General features: G+C 40.2%; 1 protein-coding gene across 2 annotated transcripts in view; it reads right to left on the reverse strand.

Moving 5' to 3' along the window:
* Positions 1-20,122, reverse strand: part of FRMD4B (FERM domain containing 4B) — a 312,466-nt gene that overhangs the window by 222,749 nt on the left and 69,595 nt on the right. The window lies entirely within an intron of this gene.

A 20,122-nucleotide genomic window follows, 5' to 3' on the forward strand; every position in this document is an offset into this window, starting at 1 on the left:
CCTCTCACACCCAGTCACCCCCATGGTCCCCACGACTTTTAGGTAATACCTTGAGCTTACGAAGAATACACTAGATGTACGTTGTAGTCCAAGCCCCCACTTTACAGATAAGATAAATGAGGCTCAGAGAGAAAGAAAGCGACTTGCAAAAGGTTATACAGGGAGGACTGGCACTGGAATGACTCAGTACGTTTTCTGCTTTAGTTCACTCTCCCCACAACTGTCCTGGGTCCACCAGGTGACAAAAGTTCCTTGAGGGGCAAAGCCTTGTAAATAATGACATAACAAGCAGCATCTATCATCATGTGTAAGGAACTAGTCAAGTCCCTTACTTCTTTAGCTGTGTTAACAAAGACTACACAGCTGATGTCAGCTCAGATCACAAGGGCAAAAAAAAGAGAAATAAACAGATACTTCCTGATTGCCCAGAAAAGCTACCATTTATTGAGTGCTCACCATAAGCCAGAGTGTGTCAGGCACATCACTTACATTGCCGCTAATGCTTCTAGGAAACAATATAGATATCATTATACCATAAAGATGAGGAAACTGAGTCAGGGAAATATGATACCTTGTCTGAGTTACACACAGCTAGTAGGTTCCCTGATTCCATGGCCCCATGCACACTGATTGCCTGAGTGCAATAAGCAGTACTGTAAAACAAGGAAATATGCATCTATTTGAAAACTCCAGAGCTCAGGAATAGAAACAGAGTGGACAGGATTTGTAAGGAGACTAAAGAGAGGAAGAGAGGAAACTGAGCTAAGAGCATTATGGGAATATATTCTACAATGACTCTTAACATGCATGTGGGATATCTCTTAAGATCTTTGAATATAACAAATATGCAAATGCAATTAGAGCATATCATATAACTTCACCCATACAATTCAGTGAAAGATACTTGTGATATCAGGTACCTGAGGATAAGCAAAGAAGTTCAAGGTCTCAATGAGTTAGGGTGGATGAGTTATGATCACCCCACTCTATTAGTTTGCTTGGGTGGCCATAACAAAATACCACAGACTGGGTGGCTTAAACAACAGACATTTATTTTCTCACGTTCTGGAGGCTGGAAGTCCAGGATCAAGGTGCTGACAGGGTTGGTTTCTCCTGAGGCCTCTCTCCTTGGCTTACAGATGGTCACCCTCTTGGTGCCTTTTCACATGGTCTTTTCTCTGTGTGTGCACAACCTTGGTGAATCTTTCTGTGTCCAAATTTCCTCTTCTTATAAGGACACCAGTCAGATTGGATTAGGGCCCACGCTAACAGCCTAATTTTAACTTAATCACCTCTTCAAAGGCCCTGTCTCCAAATATAGTCACATTCTGAGGTATTAGGGGTTAGAGCTTCAGCATATTAATTTTGGGAGGACACAATTCAGCCCATAATGCCCACTATATAAGTAGTTCTGGTGCCACAGTAATGAAAATCTAGGTACTAGAAAAGTGACAACCAGCTACATGCCATCAACCTTCAGTGTCACTCATGAAGAGTTGAAGCCCTCTAGTATTTGAATTAAAAAATCCAAAGGTCTACTATAGGTTTTAGGCTTAAAAAAAATGAAGGAAGGACCATAATCAAATAAACTTTGGTCATGATGGTCTAAACCAGGGGTCAGACAACTACTGCCTGTGAGTCAAATCTAGCCTGCTGCCTGATTTTGTAAATCAAGTTTTATTGGCACACAGCCACGTCCATTCATTTCCGGATTGTCTATGGTTGCTATGGAGCTACAACTGCACAGCTGAATAGTTGTGACAGAGACACAAGGCCAAAAGTATTTACTATCTTGCACTTCACAGAGACAGTTTGCCAATTCCTGGTTTAAACTATGTTAATTGAGTTTCTTTATTGTATCTTTAAATAACAGAATCACTCTCAGCATGGGGAGATACCTGAAGGAACTGAGACCAACCAGGAAATGGGAGATTCAGGATACCATCTCACGCTCACGTCTGGAATTCGCCAAAGTGAAATATGAACTTGATCTGACTTTGCTGGAGTTTGCATTGTTTCTCAACTTATTTAACCACAGAGCCACCTTCTCCCATTTTTGCCCCCACAGAAGCCTCTAGTAGGACCTATGTTCCATGTAGCACATTTTGGGAAATGCTGAAATACTCAAAAACAGGGGTATTATGGATCAATCAGTTGGACAAAAGACACGTACAATGCTTTCTTAACACTAGTTATGAGTGTAGGACAAAGGCACAATGAGATCCCATTTCACACTCGTTAGGTTGGCTATCAAAAAATGGAAGACAACAAGTGTTGGTGAAAATGTGGAAAAATTGGAACCCTTGTGCAGTGCTGATGGGAATGTAAAATGGTGCAGCCACTGTGAAAAACAGTTTGGCAGTTCATTAAAAAATTAAACATAGAATTACCATATGATCCAGCAAGTCCACTTTTGGATATATACCCCAAAGAATTGAAAGCAGGGACTGGAATAGATATTTGTACACCATGTTCATAGCTGCTTTATATGTTATATCGTTCACAATAGCCAAAAGGCAGAAAAACCCAAGTATCCATTGACAGATGAATGGATAAACAAAATGTGGTATATACATGCAATGGAATAGTATTCATTCTTAAAAAGAATGAAATTCTGATACATGCTATGATGTGGATGAATCTTGAAAACATTATGCTAAGTGGAATAAGCCAGCTGCAAAAGGACAAATATTGCATGATTCCACTTGCATGAGGTACCTAGAGTGGTCAAATTCATAGAGACAGAAAGCAGCACAGAGGTTATCAGGGGATGAGGGGACCGGGGAATGGGAAGTTATTGTTTAATGGGCATAGAGTTTCAGTTTGGGATGATGAAAAAAGGTTCTAGAGATGGATGGTGGTGATGGCTGTACAACATTGTGAATTTCTTAATGCTGCTGAAATGTACATTTAAAAATAGTTATAATGGTAAATTTTATGTTATGCATATTTTGCCAGAATAAAAAAATGCTCAGAAAAGAAAAAAATAAAAGAAGTGTAGGAGCATATTTGCAGGGATGGGGATGGGGAGGACTTAAATTGTTTAGACATCAGTTGAATGTCTCATTCTGCTAAAAAACTGAGCAGCTGACAAATTCCTGGCGTGCTTAGGGGACAATATCATAACTTGGAAGACAGCAGAAGCAACAAGGGGAAGTGTTATCCTAGGAAGAACTTCTGGGTCATAAGAGAAATGAAGCAAAAAAGTGGTCACATCCTTTTGCAGTTCAAAGCAGTATTGGCAGGGATACTGGGGTCCTCACTTGGTTCCTCCGATGCCAGACTCTGCCTCCAGCACTGCCTCGCACCCCCATGCTCACCCTTCCACTCACCCCCATCCGCTCTCCACTCAACAGCCCAAGTAGGGGCGAAAATACAGCAATACACAAAGGATAATGTGACAAACTTCTGTCCATGTACCCATTGTTCAAAACGAACAAATGCTGTTGTTTTTCATATTTATTTCACATCCTGCCTTTACTCTTTTAAGAGACAGAGCCACACAGAATTTAAATCTCCTATGTTAATGCTACTTTCTCAAGTCCAATTCTTCCTTCCTCTTCAAAGGCAACCACTATTACGAATTTGGTGGATATCCAGTTCATGCATGTGTGTGTGTATGTATCAAAAACAATGTATCTTATAGTCTTGTGGTTTTAAAACTTTTTATAAAATGTATCACGCTGTATATTACATTATAATTTTCTCACCATTTTTTGAGATATTTTCATTTTGCTCCATACAAATCTAATCATATAGTGCTCTATCTTAGGACCATATCACAGTTTAATTTTCCTTTTCTGGAATGAGGGCTATTTGGCAGTGTTCACTTTTGGTCATAATTAAGGATGCTCCAGGGCACATCCTTCACAGTTCTCCTTCCACGCCCAGGTCTCTCCGTTCAGCTGCAGAGGTTGTCCAGGCATTCGTATGTGGCAGCACTGTGTGCGCATGTGCAGGATTCTCTCCTGGTGGGTGTCACCTGGGGCAGTCCAGCTCTCCGAGGGGGTATTTGGAAATGAGGGAGAGTTTTTTTGTGAGTTGGGGGTGGGGCAGGGCAAGGATGCTAGATAATCTACAGTGCAGGGAGTCCTGAATGACAGACTCGTCCCACACAAAATATCAAGAGCCCCTCCTTTGAGAAACACTGCTGATGTCTGTCTCCAGGAGAATCTCTGTGTTGTAGAATATATGCATTTTTAAGTCTAACTAGGGAACGACAACTTGCTCTCCAAAGTGCATGTTTAGCTCCATTCCTTGCCAAGTCTCACTGTGAGCCTTTTGAATTTCTGCTACTCAGACAGGCGCGAAATGCCATCTCATTGTGATTTTAAACTTGCATTTCCTGATTTTATTAGTGATGTGGAAAACCTCTTCAAATTTGTATTGCTCATTCATGTCTCCTCCTCAGGCGAGTGCCTGTTAATAAACTATCCGTTTTTCTTCTGGGTAGTTTGAGTTTTCCTTACTGATTTGTAGGAGTTTGCTACAGATTCTATGAACTTAGCTTTCGTTATTTGGGGCTGCAAATACCTTCTATCAGTTTGTCGCTAGCCTTTTAATTTTATGGTGCCATTTTGTGCAGTAATACATTTTAATATGGTGAAATCCATCAAGGTTGTCATTCTCAAGCGTGATTTTTGGGTCTCTAGCTTACAAAATGTACTCCATCCCAGAGCGTAAAGATACCCTCTTTTTTCCTCCCTAAAGGTTTTAAATTTTTACATTTTATATTTACATTTTTAATTCATCTCACCATTTATTTTTGTACAAAGTGTGAATTAGGAATCTGATTATTTTTTTCTTATGGAAAATCAGTTGTTCCAACACCATTTACTTCTGATACGTCATATTTCCCACTTTGACTTCCAACGCCTCCTGTATCGTACAGAAAGGTCCACATTTGTTCAGTCCATCCTTGGGCTCTCTATTCTGTCCCACTGTTCTATTGTTCAGTAGCCCTTCACCAATAACACAGTGTCTTAACTGCTATTATAATACATTTATAAAAATTTTGATAGTTAGGAGAAGTCTTCATTCCTTTTTCTTCTTTTTCAAAACCTCCTTATTAAATTCTTGAATTTTTATATTGCCGTTCAAACTGGAGAATGCTATTGGATTTTTGTTTAGAACTGCAATGAATTTATAAATACTTTTTTGTAAAAATCAACATTTTATGATATTTCTCTTCCCCTTCCGTGTAGATGGTATATCTTGCCCTTTCTTTAGTTCTTTTACGGTTTTCAATAACATTGTCTCCTGAAGTAGTTGCCTATCTTTTTAAAACTTACTCTAAGTTTCTATGTAATTTTGAGTGCTTAAGTGATTTAAAAAAAACCCCCACAAATCTGAAGATATCAGCTCATCCCTCCCTGAATATAGCTCTGCTAAGGCTTTTTATTACATTTAGCGTGATATTTGAACTTACCGTGGCGTGATTACGCTATGTGGCTTGGCCCTGTCTTCCTCTTGAACTTTATCTTGCATCTTCTGTTAGTCACTAAGCTTTAGCCATACTGGTTTTATGTACCCAAAATATACCAAGCTAATCCATCTTGAGACTCTTGTCCTTACAGCTTCCTTTTTCTGGAAACTTGTTCCCCAGATATGCAGATGGCTGGTTTCTTCTTGCCATTAGTGTCTCAACTCAGATGTCATCTCTCAGAAAGACCATCCCTACCAAGCAGAGAATGGCTCTCATATCAGTCATGATAGCATGGCCCCTTTATTTCTTCACAGCCCTCGTCACCATTTAAAATTGTCCTGTTTAACTCTTTACTGGTGTTTCTTCATAATAAATCATAAGCTGTACACAAGAGGGGATTCTGCTGACTTGTTCTCTCCTGCATCCTCAGCACCTCAAACAATTCCTGGCACACACTAGGTGTTCAATGAATATTTGTTGAATAAATAAGTGAGTGAATAAATGAACTAGAATCTCCCCTGATCCCCCTTGCTCCTTCTGTGACCTCTTATATCAACAAAGGAGTATTCCCTTTCTCCCACTGGCCATACACACATGAGCAAATACTATTATACAGACACTTTTAATCTCTCAAAAAAATAGCTTAACTGCAGGAATACTTATAACAAGAATTCTCAACACATCCATGTTCTGCACACAAGTTTCTAAGTAGCTTAGAACAGTGAAAGCCCCACTCCCCCATTCACCTCATTTCTACTCCCAAGAGATAACCATTAACAGTTTCTTTGCATGGAGCCAGAAACTTTTTATCCATTTACAGACATCTACCTTTCTACCTATCTACCTATCTACCTATCTATCTATCTATCTATCTATCCATCAATCCATCTATCCATCCATCCATCATAGATTAGACAATTTGAATGATTCAATACAAGAAGTTTTACTCCTATTGACAAAAGTATTATTTTGCAATGGATCTGAGTTTGTTAAGAAGGTAGATTCCCACCCCCACCCCCCCACCCCCCGCCAGAGGTTCTGATTCTACAAACCTGGGGTGGAGCATAGGAGTCTTCATTTTCAACAAGCACCCTAGATGATTCTGATGCAGGTGGTCCAAAAACCATTCTTCGAGAAATACTCACCTAGGTCAAGGGCAATTTAATGCCATCCTTATTTAAGACCATGCAGCTTCCCACACACTAGGGGGCAGATGGAGCCACGTGTAAGCCCAGTGAAAAGCTACGTCACAGTCTCCTTGCTGAAGAGGGTGTAGCAGATCCTTGTGCTTCCACGGAGACCCCAAGAATCTGAAGTGCTTATGAGGCCATATAAACAATCAGGGAAACATTTCAAAACTGGTAGTGAGGAAACCTGGGTTCTAGACTCCGCACTTCCCTGGGCCTCAGTTTCTTCATATGCAAAATAAGATGTTGGACCAGACAATTGAACAAGCCCCCTCCAGCTCTTATATTTTATGAGAAACTTCAACATCTCATGGATTTCTTTGTGATTAGGCTATGGCTGATTTTTATCCCGTATCTTCCAAATTTTCTAGAATGAGCTTATATTATTTTTATAATGGAAAAGAAAATAATCCAAAACATTGAAAAAGATAACATTTCTTATTGTTACTCAAACAGGGTTTTCACAGGCTGAGATGCTTCTGTTCCAGTGCTAAGTTCACTACTCCACTCTCTACAAACATAAAAGAAACAACAAAATTTCAACACATACTTATCCAACAGATTGTTTCAAACAAATTTAAAATTTACTTGAATAGGCAAAATTGGATCTGTGACTCTACATAAGATGGTAAACATGGAACTAAACAGCCCGAAGATCCAATCTCAGCCAAAATCTCATACCACATGGAGAAATTAGCAATACTTAAATATTTAATAATACCTTGTAATTTTTTTTTAGACTACTGGGTTTCAAAATTTCTGACAAAGTAATTCCCAAGCCATAATTAACAAAAATAGGCAAGCTTCCAAAAAGTCTCGCAGAGCAAAAGTAAACTCCTCAGAGACTCTCCCTGCAGTGAGCGTGTTACGGTGACATACCAGCAATAAACAACAGAAGCCAGAAAGGGCTTGGATCTTGCCCTGAACTGGTGTCTACCGAAAATGGCTTTAGGAAAAGAAGGTTGTGATTAGAAGATCATGACATTTCCAGCAGCCACTTATTAGCATGTCTGAAGAATCACAGAAGGGTCTTTTACAACCAGAATTCCCATCACAGGATATTTACCAATACTTACTGCTATTCTAATCTTCAAAGTAATTCAGTCACCACTCTAAAGGCATGCAGACACCCTCACCAATCACTCCAGGTGGTCTCCTAAGAAAGACTCCCACCACCTCTTGGTTGCTCAGGCCATAAAACTACATATCCTTTTTCTTCATCACCCACTTTCCATTCATCAAACTCTGGCAGCACTACCTCTAAAACATGTCCCTCAGTTTATTCATATCTCCTTATTTCCAATGTCATCATCCTAGTCCAAGCCACTATGATCTTTCCTTTAGACTACTTCAGTAGCCTTCTCACTAATTTCCCCACATGACCCCTGACACAATCCCTTCTTCACATGGTGGCCATATTTATATATTAGATAATCTCTCTCCCCTGCTTAAAACTGTTCAGTGTCTTCTGATTTGCATAGAATAAAACTTAAACTCCATCCGCTCTCCACCTCTCAAACCTCATTTCATGATAGTCTTCCCTTCAATCTTGATGCTTCCCACATTGGCCTCCTTTTCCTTCCTTCCTTTGCCAAGCCCACTCTCACTTGCTGTCCCCACTGCTTAGATCCATTTCTCCACAGTGTCACATAGCTGGTTCCATCTCATCATTCCAACTCAAAACACATAACCTTCCCTGACCACTGTATCAACCTGCATTTGTGTTATTCTCTATCCCCATCTATTTCTGTATGATCCTGAAATTACACTGTTTATTTGATTGCTGTTTCCTCCCTGCACTAGAATATAAGCTCCCTATTCACTGCCAAATCCCCAGAGCCTAGAACAATGCACATAGTAGATACTAGTGACTTTTTGTCAAATGAATGCATGTGTTGTTTTAGATTAAATCAGGACCCAATTTTCAATGCTCCCTGTCAATTCAGAGTCAAAATTCAATTTCCTGCCTGGAAGACAAATCGTTAATTTGCAGAAGAGACATATCTCTCTCTATGAATATCTTCATCATTACCCCACAACTAGGTTAGCGTCTCTGACATAAAGCTCATTGCTCTGAAAACAGAAGATTCTTTGGAGATGTCAAATGAAATCTGAACCCCGTAGACAAGCTAAGATGACTTGTAGAACGTGACTTAGGGGAACAACTGTGTAGGCTGTCACTGCTGGAAGTGAAGGGCTTAGAGTCTGAGTGGGTTGATTGGTATGTCACATGGACTGAGGCAGGTGGATTTCTTTTTCTTTTTTTTTGTGAGGAAGATTAGCCCTGAGCTAACATCCGTTGCCATCTTCTTTTTGCTGAGGAAGATTGGCCCTGGGCTAACATCTGCGCCCTCTACTTCCTCTACTTTATATGGGACGCCGCCACAGCATGGCTTGACAAGCAGTACGGCGGTCCGCGCCCAGAATCCGAACCCGTGAACCCCAGGCCACCAAAGCAGAGTGTGTGAACTTAACCTCTATGCCACCAGGGCCCCCTCCCGCCACCCACACTTTTTAAAGTGCTAAGGAAATTTGCTAGGATACGCTGTGCTCTAGCCAGGCCTTCAATGTGGGGAGAGTTCATTTGGGGCTCAGATAAGAGGATCAACTAAATGAAATTTTAAATGGGCCCCATCTCAAGGTAATTTCACTCTGACTTGCAGAGTGAACTGCAGAGTGGTAGTGACAGCCAATTTTTTGCACAGTATCATGATTAATAATTTACTTTTACATATTCATCATTTCTCTTGTTTCTCAGGGCAATTCCAAAAGGTTGGCCATATGTGGTTATCATACCTCTTTTATATACGTAAGTACGAGACTCACAATCTCACAATGAGGAAATACCAAAACTTGATTTGGAATCAAGATCTTAGAAGATCAGCTTCCAGAAATGCTAATGAACCAACAAGAGAGATATTGCAAAAGGCATTTTAAAAATCAAGTCTATTGAGATATAATTTACATACAATAACATACTCCTATTTTAAGTGTTCAGTTCATCGGATTTTGACAAATATACACACTCCTGTACCTACCGCCACAATCAAGATATAGAACATTTCTATTTCCTGAAATGCTCCTTCATGTCCCTTTGCACTCAACCCTCCCCCCCCCCCACCTCTGCCCCAGGCAACCACTGATCTGCTTTTTGTCACGATATATTAGTGTGCTTTTCTCTAGAATTTCATATGAATTGAATCATACAATCTAAACTTTTTTTCCATCTGGCTCATTCCGCTCAGCATAATGGTTTTGAGATACATCTATGTTGTTGAATATATTCGCAGTTTCTTCTTTTTTTTTATTCTTTGGTTTTATTTTACAGTATTCTGTTGTATGGCTCTACCCCAATTTGTTTATCCATTCATCTGCTGATGAATATCTGGATTGTTTCCAGTTTGAGGTTATCATGAATGCAGCTACATGAATATTTCAGTACATGTCTTTGTATGGACATACATTTTCATTTCTCTTCTATAAGTACCTTGGAGTAGAACGGCTAGATTCTATGATAAGGCTATTTTTAGTTTCATAAAAAGTGAAAACTGTATTCCAAAGTGATTTTACCATTTATATTCCCACCAGTAGTGTATGAGAGTTCCAGTTGCTCCATATCCTCACCAACACCTGGTATTGTCAGTCTTTTAATTTTAGCCTTTTCAATAGGTATGAGGTGGTATCTCATTGTGGTTTGAATATGCATTTCCTTGATGCTAATAATGTTAAGCATCTTTTTACATGTTTATTGCCCATTTTCATAACTTTTGCAAAGGGCAACTTGAGAGGTAAGAGATACAAGTAATTTTATTTCTCATGTGCAAGAACTTGCTTTATTTTAGAAGCAATTTTGAAAAATGTAAGCTGGAAAAGGATTTATAAAGTATTCAGACTATAAAGATCAAATATATTTGGAGGCTAAACTAAAAATAATGGAAACAATAGGGTAGAAAATATTCACATTTTATTAGCTCTGTATTCTTTAGTATACAGTCATCTAATGCTCTAAGAAACTAGGGGGCCCAAATTTGCAGCAATGGGCTGGGATTGAATTAACTAGATCTTGGCAAAGAAGGAAAAAGTTTTGTTCTCTTCATTTCCAATTACTCTCTCTTCCCTAGACTTCATTTTATAGATCATGGGCTCAATTATTCCCAGTATCTTTTTATATCTAGTCTTGTAACACTGCAAGGTGAATCATTACAAAATTAATATTCAACAGGCTTTATATAACTCTGCTTAATGCAATGCATAACTCAGATTTTTATCACCCCAAGGCTTCTCAAGATCTATAAATGCAGCCAACTTAACAAAACACCATGTATTTTAACTCTAACATTACCTTCACAACCTCAACACCACAAAACCAATCAATTTAGACTAGACAACCAGACAGACATGGATGACAGAAATGGACTATACATAAGAGGCCAAGCTATGCATGAAGACTCCCGTTAGAAACCAAGATTGTGTTCTAACACATTAGTCTTGAGAAACTCATGGTTCTAATAAAAGGAGCTTATTTTGCTCCCAGAACACTCACACAGGAATCACTATGAGTTTTTTATATGAGTTTCATGTGGTCCCAAAAGAGTTTCTACACTTAAATAATCATCACCTCCCAGAAGGAAAAGAAGCTGACAAATGCATCTACTAGATCCTACCCCCTAACCCCCACCCAAATAAATGTATACAGTTTCCAACCTAGAAGGAATCTTATGGATCTTTCAGTCCACAGATCACATTTTCTAGAAAAGGAAACCAAGACCCAGATGGGTGAAATTACCATCCTAAGGTCAGACAACCAGTTAAAAAGAGCTGGGTATTAAATTCAGATCTTCTAATTCAGACTCCAGAGTCTTAGTTTTGTGATTTTTCTTCCTTTTTAAGATTTTTTTTTCCTGATTTCAGTAGTTATACAAGTGGAAACTAGACTTTTGGTGGTAAACATGATGTAGTCTGTACAGAAGTTGAAATTCAGTGATGTATGTCTGAAATTTATATAATGTTATAAACCAATATTTAAATTTAATAAAAAGAAGAAAAATAGTTATACAAGATATATGTAGAAATTTTGGAAAATTCAGAAAAGCACAAAGAAAAAATATTGTTGAATCCCCTCTAAAGACTGAGATAATCGCTCTCAAACTTTGGGTGGGGCAGAAGGATGTAGAAGCTAAGATGGCCGCTTTTGGAGTCATACATTCAGCTTCATATCCTGGCTATGCTTGACAAGCTTGTGATCATGAGAAAGTTACTAACCCTCCCTCAGCCTCAGTTCCCTCGTCAGTAAAATGGGGAAAATAGGAGCACTCATCTCTTAAGGTTGCTATGAGAATGAGGTGGGATGGAATTTCCAAAGCATTTCACACAGTGCCTGGCAGCTAGCAGACACTCAATGAACATTACCATTCATGATTATATCCTTTCAGACACTCATCTACGCATACGTTTTTATTCTTTAAAAAAAGCAAACCAGTTCTGTGGCTTTTTTTCATCTAACAGTACATCCGCCATGAAAAGTCCTTCACAGTGGCCTTTTCACTAAACCACTCTAGCCCAGAGAAATCCAAATTTAAACAGCTATCTGGAGAGGCACATTCTGCAGTTCTAACTACTACGAAGAAATCCCCACAGTCTAGAAAATATCTCAGAGTTTTGGGTAATATCCCGAAAAACAAGGCTGTAACCCTCTCCCCCACCAGGTCCTGATGATGACTCTCTAGTGGATCTTCAGAAAGAATATGACTCCTGGCCAGTTAGTTCCCTGAAAGTCTCAGGCCATTCAAAACTCTGCCACCTCAGTGTTGCCAGGAACCAGAGGGGCTCCAGTGACCTTTCTATACCAGGGTCATCTCAGAAGATGATTTGTGATGTCATCATGACAAGGGTGGTGATTTCTGGGTAATGCAAGAAAGGCTACTGTGATCTCTTCTTCCTACCCTGCACAAAAAAGGCAAGAACTGTTGGCCTGGCAATGGTCAGTGGCTGATGGGTGATAGCTATAGGGAGTGCCGTGATAAGGTTTATGAAGCTGCACCCTGGATCAATGGGAAAGTATATTGGGATTGATTAGCAACGTCTGCAATGGAAGATGGCAACAGCAGGGTGGTATGTATGCCATGCTGCTGTCTTTTCTGATCTATTTGAATGTCTTCAATTTTATAGATATGAAAACTAAGGTTAACAACAATGAGGAATCATGGCTCCTCCAAGGTTGCAGACAGTAAGTGGCAAAGCTGAGACCAGTAAGCACTCCTTATGGTTTGTAGCTCAGGGCTCCTCTCTCCATACCAGGCTGCTTTATTTCTCTGGTGGGCAGGATGGTTTCCTGTCTTATAACCATTAGGTGGTCTTGGCACCTTACCATCCATTCAGACGCTTCCATAATGAATAAGTTATGCCAAGATAATTCAAAAAGACCACCAGTCCTAGGTTTGTACCAAGGGCCTGGCAATAGCTAGCACACAGCTGCTATGAGGATGCATACTCTATTTTGACAAAAGACAGGTGGCTGGTTTTTGTCATATTGGTCTGAGATAACATAATGTGCAGAAAGAGACCAGCAGGGAAGGAGAGATTTCTTCCCCAGAGGCTCACATAAATGGATTTCTGCTTTGCATAATGGAGCCCTAAATAAATAAAATACAAAATGAATGTTTACAATATTACAGTTGTTGAGAAAATGGCTATAGGGTTTTATTCCAATTTGTATCCTCTCCAGGAAAAGGGAATTCAACATGAATGTTATAATGGTGTGAGGATGAAGGCACCATCATTTATTTCTTCAGATGTTCAACAGATATTTACCAAGTGCTAACTAGGTGCTAGGCATGTGCAAGGTAACGGATACAAAAGTGATCAGAAGAGAAATAGTTTCTGTCCTCCCATGAAGTCTATTGGGAAAGACGGACTACTAACAAGCATTGTAATAAGTGCGTATATACAGATTAAGAAGACAGGATTTAAGGAGCAGCTGGGCTGGGGGAAAGGATTATCAACAGGATCAGCAAGCTAAAGTGGAAAGGGCACAGGATTTGGAGCCAGTCAAAAGAGTGGTGGAATCTTGTTTCCTGCCACTTACCTCATGGGTGACCTTGAGCAAGTCACTTAAACTTTCTACCCCAATTTCCTCATCTGTGAAACAAAGCTAATAATTCCTACCCTGTAGGGATTATGCCAGGTATTGAGTTAAAGTTTATCAAGTTCCTAGGGGAGCCTGGCACAGAGTAAAGGTTCAATATATATTTGTCAAGTGAATGAAAAAGTCATTATCAAACACAGATTGGATCTCTAATCGCAAAAGGGGCACTTGGGTACAGAGTGATGAAACACAGTAACGAGACATAAGTCCTGTCTTATATCTAGTTAGAGAGGCTGAGAATGTGTGTATGTGTGTGTGTGTAACAAATATATAGCAAAGTCATAAAGAAGCACATTTGACATGGCTGGGTCAGCGAGGGCTCTGCAACGGGACTGTCTAATAGAAATACAACATAATCCACACAGGAGAGGCACATACGTAATTTTCAAATTTCTAGTAGCCACATTAATAAAAGCAAAAAGAAACAGATAGACTACGTTTAATAATATATTGAACCCAATATAGCCAAAATATTATCATTTCAACATGCAACCAATATGAGTTTATTAATGTGACATTTTGCATTCTATTTGTTTTGTACTATGTCTTCAAACCCTGTATTTTACACTTATATTACATCTCAATTTGGTCTGGCTACATTGCAGATGCTCAGTAGCCATATGTGGCTAATGGCTTCCATACTGGACAGTGCAGTTCCAGAAGTCTGGAGATAGGAGAGTTTGTTGAAGACAGAGGCAGTCAGGTGGGCTTATGGAGGAAGAGGGGCTTGAATGGGATGGGCATTAAGACCTGACTTGGTGTTTTGAACAGCTCTCTCTGGGCACAGAGGCTTGGGTTGCAACACCTTTATAGAAGCCTCCTTCACCTGGCTCATTCTGCCTCAGGGAGCCCCTGAATCTGCTCCCTGCTGGTACAGGGGCCACACTCGGATTTGGTTCTTACTCTTCGCTGACACCTTCAGACTCTCAGATTGTCTTTCCGTCTTGGCACCCCCAAATGTGGCACAGTCCTTGGTGTACGTGAAGCACATACATGTAAAAGCAATTTCTTCTCTGCACAATACAGCTTTAAATAAAGAAAACACCAAGTGAAGCACTGAGATAGCCAAGCTTTGGCTCCCAAAGACACTAGGCCCGTCAGAGTCCCAGCTTGCCCTCTAGCCACAGAGAGTTATGAGCTAAGCACGTCAGAACCATTCTCAGCAGAGACCCATCTGCACATGGGCTCCGAGTAGGGGAGAGATGGGCACATGGCCTGGCCGGGGACGTGGCATTTGGCAGAGATGAACTAGGAATAGGAGGAGACAACAGCTTGACCCTTGGTCCTGGCCAAGGCCATTTTCTAAAGTGAGATGGAGTGGAGAGACCCAAGTGACCAAGAAGTGTGCGGTGACATGTACTAAAAAGAAATTTAGACAATGAATAAAGCAAAAATGAGAAAGATGGACGTAAAAGGAGAGGGGCAGAAGCTCAGAAACCAAGAGTAATTTTACAGGCTATCCTTGCAACAGCTTGGTATACCCTCCCCTAAGCAAGCATTTGAAGTGTCTCCTTCGGTAGTGCCCATGCGGGGTCACAGTGGTGGGCTGGACCTACACCTGCCTCCTTCTCCTCAGGGCTGTCTCATCTCATAGCCCAGTGGTTAACAGAGGGGCAAAAAACTCAGGCAAGCAAATAAATAAGAGAAGTGGATTGGATGAGGGGGACGTGCATTCTCCCCACAGTTCCCTGCTGTGTCCCAAAAATAACGTTACTATTGGCTTAAAGGAGGATGAATTTCTGAATGGTCGCTAATCTTAGCTCAATAATATCATACCACAACACATGTCCTCTGTGTAGGAGGAGCCTCCCTCCAACCCACCCAACTGTCAGCAAGTGGGAATGTGACCCCACTGTGCCTAGATCTTGTGATTTTTCCAAATTTTTAAGCATGGATTTTATGTGACATTTTCCAGTTTTTAAATGTTTGGAACTACGTCGATAAATTTTTAAACATTGTGCTGGCCCACACTGTGTCAGCCAAAGAAAACAGAGCCCAGGGCTGCCAGCTTGAGATTTCTACTCTAGGTCAAAAAGACACGGTCACAGTCCTGTTGCACCATTATTGGGCCACTTGTAGTTTCTCAGTTTCATTTTGGTCTGAGGCTTAATTCAGATCATGCACATGAAGGGCTTAACGTAGTTTCTGGCACACAGTGAAGGCAGTTAATAACTGGTGTCAGCTAGTTCTAAAGTACTTCTGAGATTTATTTCTAACTATTATCTCGGGATCAAATCACAAGATGCCCCGAGAAACAAAACATCTGAAAGAGGTCTTCTCTCCCACAAAAGATTCCCTACCTCTTCATTTCTGTTTCATGGCTTAGATTTATGCCACTTTCATTTTACTTTGTCAGTTCATGAAACTCAATTTGGCTGCACACAGAAAGTAAGGAAAAAAAAGTCAGACCAGATGGAAGTTTAAGTCGGTATAAGTTTTCTAGAAAGCAGTTTGGCAATGCCTAGACCAAAAAATTTGTGTCTTTTGACTCCACAATTTCATTTTAAGGAATTTAGCCTAAGTGAAAAATGATGGTTTTCATAAAGATTTAATCCCAAGAAAGTTTATGGCAGTGTAGTCTATAACAGAAACAACTAAGGAAATTAAACGCCCATAAATAGGGAATTGGTTGCAAAAGTTATAATACACCACAACACTGATTTTTGTCTATCACAGCCCCCGCAACCTTCAGAGTTCTTATTATACTCATTGTGTGTCTCCTGCAGTAAACACTATGAGAGCAGGGGCCTTGTCAGTCTTGTTCACCACTGTGTGCACCACTGTATATGAGCTGGCACATCAGAGGTGCCAATAAATATTTAAATACATACAAGACAGCTTATGTAGTATGATTCCATTTGTGTAAAAATATATATATACATGTATTTCTGAAAGTATATTATTAGTGCTTTTCCCTATATCAGGGGTCAGCAAACTACAGTCCCTGGGCTGGCTGCCTATTTTCATAAATAAAGCTGTATTGGAACACAGCCACGCTCATTCTTTTACTTATTGTCTATGGCTGCTTTTGCACTATAATGCAGAGTTGAATTATTGCAACAGAGGCTGCATGGCCTTCGAGGTTGAAAATATTCACTATCTGGCCCTTTAGAGAAAAAGTTTGCTGACTCCTGCTCTAGATGGTACAAATTCTTTCTGAGTGATCTAATAGACACACACACACACATATGCACAGATACATGTATATGTACACCTGTGTGTGTGTTTATACATATATACCTAATTTTTTTACAGTGAACGTGTATTACTTTTTTAACTAGACAAATGTAGTCTGAGATGATTCAGCATGAGTTCTTTTGAGAAGACAACATTCAAACTGGGCCCTAAAGTAGGAGTTCACCACGGAGTGGGGCAAGGCTATGATGTGTCCTCCACGGACAAAGACTGAGCAAGGAAGGTGCATATTTGATGGGCTGGCTAACCATGTTAAAGGTTTGATGATTTCAAAAAATGTATGGTCAGCAGACATTCTCCTTTTTCATCTCACATGGGTTAAACATCCCAAGAGCTGAACAAGTGCTTGGACACTTTCAGGGTATTAATTACTGAGAGGACCAAAGTTGGCCGTTAAGCTTTAAACACAGCCTGGAGAAGCATCCTTGCAGTCAGACAGTGCCCCTGCTGGATTCTGTTCTTGCTAACTGGGGAGAGCGTGGCTCTTCTACCAAGTGACAAAAAGCACTCTAACATGTTTCAAAGACCCACAGCATCGGGTTCACAAAGATCTCACTTTAAATTGGTTTGAAGAGCGCCCGCCTACTGATTCCCCCAAAGTAGCCTCGGAAGAATTGATCCTTTCAAACCTCTAGGGCACAGACACTACCTGAGAATCTGAATCAGCTTAACTTCTTCCTAAACACATGCGTACTTTTGCACAATGCTTTATAGGCTAAGAAAATGCAACAAATACATCTTCAGGGCTTCTATGTTTATGATGGATTGCCTTTTTTCTTGTAGCAATCTTGCAAGAGTTTGACTTCTTATTTTTATTATTCTCACTGCATACTAATACTTCAAACATTTTAGTAAATTATGGTTCTCTGGTTCCTACTCCAGAATCATTTAACTGATTTAATGAGCTCTGTCTAATTATTACATTTCACCTTTCATATGAAAGTGCAGCAATGTTTTGGCTGAAATAGCTGGTAATAGCTCAAACACTCAGAAAGGAAAAAAACGAGGATGGATAATGCAGGACTCACAACAATTCATTTTATGCCAGATATAATTCTTAAGAATATAGGTATATAGATATATGTATACTTCCATTAATTAATTCATTCATACATTCATTATGTATGTACCAGATATTGCAAAAGCCACCAGATCAGCTAAAATGGTGCTTTCTTAGGACTGCATCCCTCTATTGGGGGCATAAAACACAGTGGTTAAGGACTCTTGAGCTAGACTGTGCATATTTAAATCCTGGCTTCACCCCTTCTTAGCCATGTGACCTTGGGCAAGCCAATTAACCAATCTGTGCCTCGGTTTCCCCATCTGTAAAGTGGGGGTTATTATAGCAACTACCACCACAGGCCTATTGTGAACATTAAATAAGTCAGTACATATAAAACATGTAAAAGTGTGCCCAGGGCATAACAGGCACTCGGTAATTGTTGCCTCGTGTTTGTTACTATTGTATTGTGTCTTGTCTATAACACTCATGGCAACTGCAGTTGTCTCTCTCTCTATCTACTTACCTATTTAATAGTTATCTATTACTTATTGTTTGCTTGTTGGCCTCCTTCACCAAATTACAGGATCCATGAGGACAGAGACTAAATTCCCTGTGCCTGCCATTGTGCTTGGCTTATAGGCAGGACCTAGAACATATTTGTTGAATGAAGGAACCAACGAATAAACGATTCTCCTTGGGGATGCATGACCCCTCTCATTCTCGACAAGACTTTCACTTCTGAGATTTCCAAGGCACATGTCTATCAAATGCCATTTGTTGGAAATTCCACATGGTTTTCTATCCAGATGGTGCCAGTGACAAAGAGAAGGCGCTCTGGCATGCAGGAAAGTTACGATGCCAGATGACGAGCCAATTCACTGTATTATTCATCATCAAATGTTGTTGGCCAGGGAACTGATTGCTGTCAGCTGAGCCCACAGTGGTCAACGAAGAGGCTGATTTTTGACAGAAGCTAGGATCATCATTAGAGAGGGTGCTGTGGTAGGAAGACGTTGGTCAAAAAGTGAGAAGTTTCTCGTCTCGTCTTGGCTTTGCAACCTTGGGCAAGTCACTTCACCTCTCTGGGCCCCTCGGCTTACTGTTTTTATAAATAAAGGGCACAAATTGTCACTAGTAATTCCCAAACATGACTGTGCACCAGAATCTTCTGAAAAGCTTTTTAAAATACAGATTCCTCTAGGCCAGCAGTCAGCACACTTCTATAAAGGGCCAGACAGCAAATATTTTAGGTTCTGCATGCTATACGATCTCTGTTGCAACTGCTCATACTCAAGTCTCCCATTGTGTAGTCAAAGCAGCCAGAGACAATGTGTCCATGAATGACCGTGGCTGCATTTGGCCAGCTGGCCTGGGGGGCCATGGTTTGCTGACCCCTGTTCTAGGCCAAGTGTGGCCTCCCTGGGGAAGGACCAGTTTTCTGCATGTTTACAAAGCTCCTCCAGATGATCTGGAGAGGCAGGGACATTTTGGAACCACGAGATTAGATGCTATAAGGCTCCTTCCAGCTCTTACTGGAGCTGTAATTCTACGTTTCTTATCTCATTGTGAGAAGTGGCTACTCTCAGTCAACACTATTTAGATGGTAATCTTAATATTCTTTCAAACGCATCACATTTGGGTATTAGCTTTCTACATCTGAAGTTTTTACTCTTCTCAAAATTCAATTCTCTACTCTACCAGGAGAAGTTTGAAGGGTTCTTTTCATTGTGTGTAGATCTAGAGTACTTCTCTGTGTGTGTGATGTCCCTTGTCAGTTCTTTGTGACAATTTCACTGCTAACTTGAAAATGAGAAGTTTAATATTATCCCTGTTAGGCACTAAAGTGATACAATATAGGTGAGCCTCCACTTAAAGAAAGGATAATACACGAAACAGTTAAGAGGTGTTTATAGTGTTTGGGCTAGAATTTCCTTTGTATAGAGAATTCCTTTTCTACTGAAGTCATGACTACTGGATGACAATACATCCTGGTTTTCTAGGGATAGTCCCAGTTTCCACCTGTTGTCCATGAGTAATTAATAGCACCCATTTTCATTCTCAAAAGTGTCCAAATTGGATGATAAATTACATGGCTATTCTTATAGGCGACCTTGAGGGGAAATAGTCAAAATGACTGCTCCATTTACGTTGTACTTACTTTCAGGCGG

The sequence above is a fragment of the Ceratotherium simum genome, chromosome 5, assembly GCF_057802395.1.
Source record: "Ceratotherium simum simum isolate JZ-2026a chromosome 5, ASM5780239v1, whole genome shotgun sequence".
NCBI classification, from domain to species: Eukaryota; Metazoa; Chordata; class Mammalia; order Perissodactyla; family Rhinocerotidae; genus Ceratotherium; species Ceratotherium simum.